This window comes from Pseudophryne corroboree, chromosome 2 (assembly GCF_028390025.1).
Source record: "Pseudophryne corroboree isolate aPseCor3 chromosome 2, aPseCor3.hap2, whole genome shotgun sequence".
Taxonomy (NCBI): domain Eukaryota; kingdom Metazoa; phylum Chordata; class Amphibia; order Anura; family Myobatrachidae; genus Pseudophryne; species Pseudophryne corroboree.
In genome coordinates, this window is record NC_086445.1 from 134397091 (window position 1) to 134406947 (window position 9857).

Sequence of the window (9857 nt, forward strand, 5' to 3'; positions counted from 1 at the left end):
ATACCTTGGTTATGAGAAGCAGAGGAGGGAACACATACACCGACTGTTACACCCACGGTGTTACCAGGACATCCACAGCTATCGCCTGAAGGTCTCATGACCTGGCGCAATACCTGTCCCGTTTTTTGTTCGGGCGGGACGCCATCATTTCCACCTTTGGTCTTTGCCAATGGCTCACAATCATGCGGAAAAACTTCCCTATGAAGTTCCCACTCTCCCAGGTGGAGGTCATGCCTGCTGAGGAAGTCTGCTTCCCTGTCGTCCACTCCCGGAGAGAACACTGCTGACAGTGCTATCACATGATTTTCCGCCTAGCGAAAAATCCTTGCAGTTTTTTCACTGCCCTCCAGCTTCTTGTGTCGCCCTTTCTGTTTACGTGGGCGACTGCCGTGATGTTATCCCACTGGATCAATACCGGCTGACCTTGAAGCAGAGGTCTTGCTAAGTTTAGAGCCTTATAATTTTGCTTTTAGCTCCATCTATGTGGAGAGAATTCTCCAGACTTGATCACACTTTCCTGGAAATTTTTTCCCTGTGTGACTGCTCCCCAGCCTCTCAGGCTGGCCTCCGTGGTCACCAGCATCCAATCCTGAATGCTGAATCTGTGGCCCTCTAGAAGATGAGCACTCTGTAATCACCACAGGAGAGACACCCTTGTCCTTGGATATAGGGTTATCCGCTGATGCATCTGAAGATGCGATCCGGACCATTTGTCCAGCAGATCCCACTGAAGAGTTCTTGCGTGAAATCTGCCGAATGGAATTGCTTCGTAATAAGCCACCATTTTTACCAGGACTCTTGTGCAATGATGCACTGACACTTTTCCTGGTTTTAGGAGGATCCCGATTAGCTCGGATAACTCCCTGGTTTTCTCCTCTGGGAGAAACACCTTTTTCTGGACTGTGTCCAGAATCATCCCTAGGAACAGTAGACGTGTCCTCGGAAAAGCTACGATTTTGGAATATTTAGAATCCACTCGTGCTGTCGTAGAACTATTAAAGATAGTGCTACTCCGACCTCCAACTGTTCTCTGGACCTTGCCCTTATCAGGAAAGCGTCCAAGTTTCTTTTAAGAAGAATCATCATTTCTCTATCGTCCTAGTGGATGCTGGGGTTCCTGAAAGGACCATGGGGAATAGCGGCTCCGCAGGAGACAGGGCACAAAAAGTAAAGCTTTTTCCGATCAGGTGGTGTGCACTGGCTCCTCCCCCTATGACCCTCCTCCAGACTCCAGTTAGATTTTTGTGCCCGGCCGAGAAGGGTGCAATCTAGGTGGCTCTCCTAAAGAGCTGCTTAGAGAAAGTTTAGCTAGGTTTTTTATTTTACAGTGATTCCTGCTGGCAACAGGATCACTGCAGCGAGGGACTGAGGGGAGAAGGAGTCAACTCACCTGCGTGCAGGATGGATTGGTTTCTTGGCTACTGGACATCAAGCTCCAGAGGGACGATCACAGGTACAGCCTGGATGGTCACCGGAGCCACGCCGCCGGCCCCCTTGCAGATGCTGAAATCAGAAGAGGTCCAGAATCGGCGGCTGAAGACTCCTGCAGTCTTCTAAAGGTAGCGCACAGCACTGCAGCTGTGCGCCATTTTCCTCTCAGCACACTTCACACGGCAGTCACTGAGGGTGCAGGGCGCTGGGAGGGGGGCGCCCTGGGAGGCAAATGAGTACCTATAAAGGCTAAAAATACCTCACATATAGCCCTAGAGGCTATATGGAGATATTTAACCCCTGCCTAATTTTTCTAAATAGCGGGAGACGAGCCTGCCGGAAAAGGGGCGGGGCCTATCTCCTCAGCACACGGCGCCATTTCCTCTCACAGCTCCGCTGGTCAGGACGGCTCCCAAGTCTCTCCCCTGCACTGCACTACAGAAACAGGGTAAAACAGAGAGGGGGGGGCACATTTATGGCGATATTTTGATATAACAAAGCAGCTATAAGGGAGCACTTATTATAAGGCTATCCCTGATATATATATAGCGCTTTTGGTGTGTGCTGGCAAACTCTCCCTCTGTCTCCCCAAAGGGCTAGTGGGTCCTGTCTTCGTTAGGAGCATTCCCTGTGTGTCTGCTGTGTGTCGGTACGTGTGTGTCGACATGTATGAGGACGATATTGGTGTGGAGGCGGAGCAATTGCCAAATATGAGGATGTCACCCCCTAGGGAGTCGACACCAGAATGGATGCCTTTATTTATGGAACTACGGGATAGTGTCAACACGCTAAAGCAGTCGTTTGACGACATGAGACGGCCGGACAATCAATTAATGCCTGTCCAGGCGACTCAAACACCGTCAGGGGCTGTGAAACGCCCTTTGCCTCAGTCGGTCGACACAGACCCAGACACAGGCGATGACTCCAGTGGTGACGGTGACGAATCAACCGTATTTTCCAGTAGGGCCACACGTTATATGATTTTGGCAATGAAGGAGGCGTTACATTTAGCTGATACTACAGGTACCACTAAACAGGGTATTATGTGGGGTATGAAAAAACTACCTATAGTTTTTCCTGAATCAGAAGAACTAAATGACGTGTGTAATGAAGCGTGGGTTGCCCCTGATAAGAAGCTGATAATTTCAAAGAAATTATTGGCATTATACCCTTTCCCGCCAGAGGTTAGGGAGCGCTGGGAAACACCTCCTAGGGTGGACAAGGCGCTAACACGCTTATCTAAACAAGTGGCGTTACCCTCTCCTGAGACGGCCGCACTTAAAGATCCATCAGATAGGAGGATGGAAAATATCCAAAAAAGTATATACACACATGCAGGTGTTATACTACGACCAGCTGTAGCGACTGCCTGGATGGGCAGTGCGGGGGTAGTTTGGTCAGAATCCCTGATTGAAAATATTGATACCCTGGACAGGGACAATATTTTACTGTCGTTAGAACAAATAAAGGATGCATTTCTTTATATGCGTGATGCACAGAGGGATATATGCACACTGGCATCACGGGTAAGTGCTATGTCCATTTCGGCCAGAAGAGCTTTATGGACGCGACAGTGGACAGGCGATGCGGATTCAAAACGGCATATGGAAGTTTTGCCGTATAAAGGGGAGGAGTTATTTGGAGTCGGTCTATCAGATTTGGTGGCCACGGCTACAGCCGGGAAATCCACCTTTCTACCTCAAGTCACTCCCCAACAGAAAAAGGCACTGACTTTTCAACCGCAGCCCTTTCGTTCCTTTAAAAATAAGAGAGCAAAGGGCTATTCATATCTGCCACGAGGCAAAGGTCGAGGGAAGAGACAGCAACACGCAGCTCCTTCCCAGGATCAGAAGCCCTCCCCGGCTTCTACAAAAGCCTCAGCATGACGCTGGGGCTTCTCAAGCGGACTCGGGGACGGTGGGGGGTCGTCTCAAAAATTACAGCGCGCAGTGGGCTCACTCGCAAGTAGATCCCTGGATCCTGCAGATAATATCTCAGGGATACAGGTTGGAATTAGAGACAGATCCACCTCGCCGTTTCCTGAAGTCTGCTTTACCAACGTCCCCCTCCGAAAGGGAGACGGTTTTGGAAGCCATTCACAAGCTGTACTCTCAGCAGGTGATAGTCAAGGTACCTCTTCTGCAACAAGGGAAGGGGTATTATTCCACTCTTTTTGTGGTACCGAAGCCGGATGGCTCGGTAAGGCCTATTCTAAATCTGAAGTCCTTGAACCTGTACATAAAGAAGTTCAAGTTCAAAATGGAGTCACTCAGAGCAGTGATAGCGAACCTGGAAGAGGGGGACTTTATGGTATCCTTGGACATCAAGGATGCGTATCTCCACGTTCCAATTTACCCCTCACACCAGGGGTACCTCAGGTTCGTTGTACAAAACTGTCACTATCAGTTTCAGACGCTGCCGTTCGGATTGTCCACGGCACCTCGGATCTTTACAAAGGTAATGGCCGAGATGATGATTCTTCTTCGAAGAAAAGGCGTATTAATTATCCCATACTTGGACGATCTCCTAATAAGGGCGAGGTCCAGAGAACAGCTAGAGATGGGATTAGCACTGTCTCAAGAAGTGCTAAAACAGCACGGGTGGATTCTGAATATTCCAAAATCCCAGTTAATGCCGACAACTCGTCTGCTGTTCCTAGGGATGATTCTGGACACGGTTCAGAAAAAGGTTTTTCTCCCGGAGGAAAAAGCCAAGGAGTTATCCGAGCTTGTCAGGAACCTCCTAAAACCAGGAAAGGTGTCTGTACATCAATGCACAAGAGTCCTGGGAAAAATGGTGGCTTCTTACGAAGCAATTCCATTCGGCAGATTCCACACAAGAATTTTCCAAAGGGATCTGTTGAACAAATGGTCAGGGTCGCATCTTCAGATGCACCTGCGGATAACCCTGTCTCCAAGGACAAGGGTGTCTCTTCTGTGGTGGTTGCAGAGTGCTCATCTATTGGAGGGCCGCAGATTCGGCATACAGGATTGGATCCTGGTGACCACGGACGCCAGCCTGAGAGGCTGGGGAGCAGTCACACAAGGAAGAAACTTCCAGGGAGTATGGACGAGCCTGGAAACGTCTCTTCACATAAACATTCTGGAACTAAGAGCAATATACAATGCTCTAAGCCAGGCAGAACCTCTGCTTCAGGGAAAACCGGTGTTGATCCAGTCGGACAACATCACGGCAGTCGCCCATGTGAACAGACAGGGCGGCACAAGAAGCAGGAGTGCAATGGCAGAAGCTGCAAGGATTCTTCGCTGGGCAGAGAATCATGTGATAGCACTGTCAGCAGTGTTCATCCCGGGAGTGGACAACTGGGAAGCAGACTTCCTCAGCAGACACGATCTTCACCCGGGAGAGTGGGGACTTCATCCAGAAGTCTTCCACATGCTGGTAACCCGTTGGGAAAGACCAATGGTGGACATGATGGCGTCTCGCCTCAACAAAAAACTGGACAGGTATTGCGCCAGGTCAAGAGATCCGCAGGCAATAGCTGTGGACGCGCTGGTAACGCCTTGGGTGTACCAGTCGGTGTATGTGTTTCCTCCTCTGCCTCTCATACCAAAAGTATTGAGAATTATACGGCAAAGAGGCGTAAGAACGATACTAGTGGTTCCGGATTGGCCAAGAAGGACTTGGTACCCGGAACTTCAAGAGATGATCACGGAAGATCCGTGGCCTCTACCTCTAAGGAGGGACTTGCTTCAGCAGGGTCCCTGTCTGTTTCAAGACTTACCGCGGCTGCGTTTGACGGCATGGCGGTTGAACGCCGGATCCTAAAGGAAAAAGGCATGCCGGAAGAAGTCATTCCTACTTTGATTAAAGCAAGGAAGGAAGTAACCGTGCAACATTATCACCGAATTTGGCGAAAATATGTTGCGTGGTGCGAAGATCGGAGTGCTCCGACGGAGGAATTTCAACTGGGTCGATTCCTACATTTCCTGCAATCAGGATTGTCAATGGGTCTCAAATTGGGATCTATTAAGGTTCAAATTTCGGCCCTGTCGATTTTCTTTCAAAAAGAATTGGCTTCAGTCCCTGAAGTCCAGACCTTTGTTAAGGGAGTGCTGCATATACAGCCTCCTGTGGTGCCTCCAGTGGCACCGTGGGATCTCAATGTGGTTTTGGATTTCCTAAAATCTCATTGGTTTGAACCACTAAAAAAGGTGGATTTGAAATATCTCACATGGAAAGTGACCATGCTTCTAGCCCTGGCTTCTGCCAGGAGAGTGTCAGAATTGGCAGCTTTATCTTACAAAAGCCCATATCTGATTTTCCATTCGGACAGGGCAGAACTGCGGACTCGTCCGCATTTTCTCCCTAAGGTGGTGTCAGCATTTCATCTGAACCAGCCTATTGTAGTGCCTGCGGCTACAAGTGACTTGGAGGACTCCAAGTTACTGGACGTTGTCAGAGCATTAAAAATATATATTGCAAGGACAGCTGGAGTCAGAAAATCTGACTCGTTGTTTATATTGTATGCACCCAACAAGATGGGTGCTCCGGCGTCTAAGCAGACGATTGCTCGTTGGATCTGTAGCACAATCCAACTTGCACATTCTGTGGCAGGCCTGCCACAGCCTAAATCTGTAAAGGCCCACTCCACAAGGAAGGTGGGCTCATCTTGGGCGGCTGCCCGAGGGGTCTCGGCATTACAACTTTGCCGAGCAGCTACGTGGTCAGGGGAGAACACGTTTGTAAAATTTTACAAATTTGATACTCTGGCTAAGGAGGACCTGGAGTTCTCTCATTCGGTGCTGCAGAGTCATCCGCACTCTCCCGCCCGTTTGGGAGCTTTGGTATAATCCCCATGGTCCTTTCAGGAACCCCAGCATCCACTAGGACGATAGAGAAAATAAGATTTTACTTACCGATAAATCTATTTCTCGGAGTCCGTAGTGGATGCTGGGCGCCCATCCCAAGTGCGGATTATCTGCATAAATTGTACATAGTTATTGTTAACTAATTCGGGTTATTGTTGAAGGAAGCCATCTTTCAGAGGCTCCGCTGTTATCATACTGTTAACTGGGTTTAGATCACAAGTTGTACGGTGTGATTGGTGTGGCTGGTATGAGTCTTACCCGGGATTCAAAATCCTCCCTTATTGTGTACGCTCGTCCGGGCACAGTACCTAACTGGAGTCTGGAGGAGGGTCATAGGGGGAGGAGCCAGTGCACACCACCTGATCGGAAAAAGCTTTACTTTTTGTGCCCTGTCTCCTGCGGAGCCGCTATTCCCCATGGTCCTTTCAGGAACCCCAGCATCCACTACGGACTCCGAGAAATAGATTTATCGGTAAGTAAAATCTTATTTTCGGCCATTACCTTGGTAAAGACCCGGGGCGCCGTGGACAATCCAAACGGCAGCGTCTGAACTGATAGTGACAGTTCTGTACCACGAACCTGAAGTACCCTTGGTGAGAAGGGCAAATTTGGACATGTAGGTAAATGTCCCTGATATCCAGTGACACCATCTCGTCCCCTTCTTCCTGGTTCGCTATCACTGCTCTGAGTGACTCCATCTTGATTTGAACGCTTGTATGTAAGTGTTCAAATATTCCAGATCTCACCGAGCCGTTTGGCTTCAGTACCACAATATAGTGTGGAATAATACCCCCTCCCTTGTTGTAGGAGGGGTACTTTGATTATCACCTGCTGGGAATACAGCCTGTGAATTGTTTCCAATACTGCCTCCCTGTCGGAGGTAGACGTTGGTAAAACAGACTTCCGGAACTTGTGAGGAGGAGACGTCTCGAATTTCCAATGTACACCTGGGATACTACATGTAGGATCCAGGAGTCCCCTTGCGAGTGAGCCCACTGCGTGCTGAAACTCTTGAGATGACCCCCTACCGCACCTGAGTCCACTTGTACTGCCCCAGCGTCATGCTGCGGACTTGGCAGAAGCTGTGAAGGGCTTCTGTTCCTGGGAATGGGCTGCTTGCTGCAGTCTTCTTCCCTTTCCTCTACCCCTGGGCAGATATGACTGGCCTTTGCCCGCCTGCCCGTATGGGGACGAAAGGACTGAGACTGAAAAGACTGTGTCCTTTTCTGCTGAGATGTGACTCGGGGAACAAAAGGTGGATTTTTCAGCTGTTGCCATGGCCACCAGGTCCGATGGATTGCCCCTTTATACGGCAATACTTCCATGTGCCGTCTGGAATCTGCCTCACCTGACCACTGTCGTGTCTTCGTCTGGCAGATATGGACATCACATTTACTCTTGATGCCAGAATGCAAATATCCCTCTGCGCATCACGCATATATAGAAATGCATCCTTAAAATGCTCTATAGACAACAAAATCTTGTCCCTGTCAAGGGTATCAAAATTTTCAGTCAGGAAATCCGACCAAGCCCCCTCAGCGCTGCACATCCAGTCTGAGGCGATTGCTGGTCGTAGTATAACACCAGTATGTGTGTATATACTTCTTAGGCTATTTTTCAGCTTCCTATCAGCTGGCTCCTTGAGGGCGGCCGTATCTGGAGACGGTAACGTGTTTTTATAAGCGTGTGAGCGCCTTATCCACCCTAAGGTGTGTTTCCCAACTCGCCCTTACTTCTGGCGGGAAAGGGTATACCGCCCATAACTTTCTATCGGAGGAACCCCACGTATCATCACACACTTCATTTAATTTATCTGATTCAGGCAAAACTACAAGTAGTTTATTCACACCCTACAAAATACCCTTATTTGTGGTACTTGTAGTATCAGAAATATGTAACACCTCCTTCATGCCCTTAACATGTAACGTGTGGCCCTAAAGGAAAATACGTTTGTTTCTTCACCGTCGACACTGGAGTCAGTGTCCCTGAGGTAAATGGGCGTTTTTACAAGCCCCTGACGGTGTCTGAGACGCCTGGACAGGTACTAATTTGTTTGCCGGTCGTCTCATGTCGTCAACCGGCTCGCAGCGTGTTGACATGATCACGTACTTCCACAAGTAAGCCATCCATTCCGGTGTCGACTCCCTAGAGAGTGACATCACCATTACAGGCAATTTGCTCCGCCTCCTCACCAACATTTTCCTCATACATGTCGACACACACGTACCGACATACAGCACACACACAGGGAATGCTCTGATAGAGGACAGGACCCACTAGCCCTTTGGGGAGACAGAGGGAGAGTTTGCCAGCACACACCAAAATGCTATAATTATACAGGGACAACCTTTATAAAAGTGTTCCTCCCTTATAGCATTTAATATATATTTATATCGCCAAATCAGTGCCCCCCCTCTCTGTTTTAACCCTGTTTCTGTAGTGCAGTGCAGGGGAGAGCATGGGAGCCTTCCCCTCAGCCTTTCTGTGAGGGAAAATGGCGCTGTGTGCTGAGGAGAATAAGCTCCGCCCCTTTTTCAGCGGGTTTTTTCTCCCGGTTTTTAAGAACTGGCCTGGGTTAAAATACATACATATAGCCTTAATGGCTATATGTGATGTATTTATTTTGCCAATAAGGTACTTCTATTGCTGCCCAGGGCGCCCCCAGCAGCGCCCTGCACCCTCCGTGACTAGGTCAGTGAGCCGTGTGACAACAATGGCGCACAGCTGCAGTGCTGTGCGCTACCTTCATGAAGACTGTGAAGTCTTCTGCCGCCTGTTTCCGGACCTCCGTTCTGCCGTCTTCTTCAGCGTCTGTAAGGGGGATCGGCGGCGCGGCTCCGGGACGAACCCCAGGCTGACCTGTGTTCCGACTCCCTCTGGAGCTCAGTGTCCAGTAGCCTAAGATCCCAATCCATCCTGCACGCAGGTGAGTTGGAGATCTCTCCCCTAAGTCCCTCGTTGCAGTGATCCTGTTGCCAGCAGGAATCACTGAATGAAACCTAAAAAAAAACTTTTCTAAACAGCTCTTTAAGAGAGCCACCTAGATTGCACCCTTCTCGGACGGGCACAAAAACCTAACTGAGGCTTGGAGGAGGGTCATGGGGGGAGGAGCCAGTACACACCATGTGACCTAAAAGCTTTTTTAGATGTGCCCTGTCTCCTGCGGAGCCCGCTATTCCCCATGGTCCTGACGGAGTCCCCAGCATCCACTAGGACGTTAGAGAAAAATTGAAATCTAAATTGCAGTATAAAGCGGGGCATGCACCATACAATTATCTGGCTGGTTGGAATGAAAATTTGGTAATGGATGAGAGCAAATGACAATCGACCATTTGCTCCCAAACACTGGAAAATGGACAAAAACTATTGTTCATACAAATTGGTTAAATCCGTGATTTCACCAATTTGTCTGAACAAGTTTTTGTTAATCTTCCAGTATGTGGGAGCAAATGGTTGATTGTCATTTGCTCTCATCCATTACCAGATTTTCATTCCAACCTGTCAGATCTGCCGCATAATTGTATGGTGTATGCCCAATAAAGCTGTCCAGCATTTGTGGGCTACATGCAAAAGAAGCCATTATTTACCATGCAT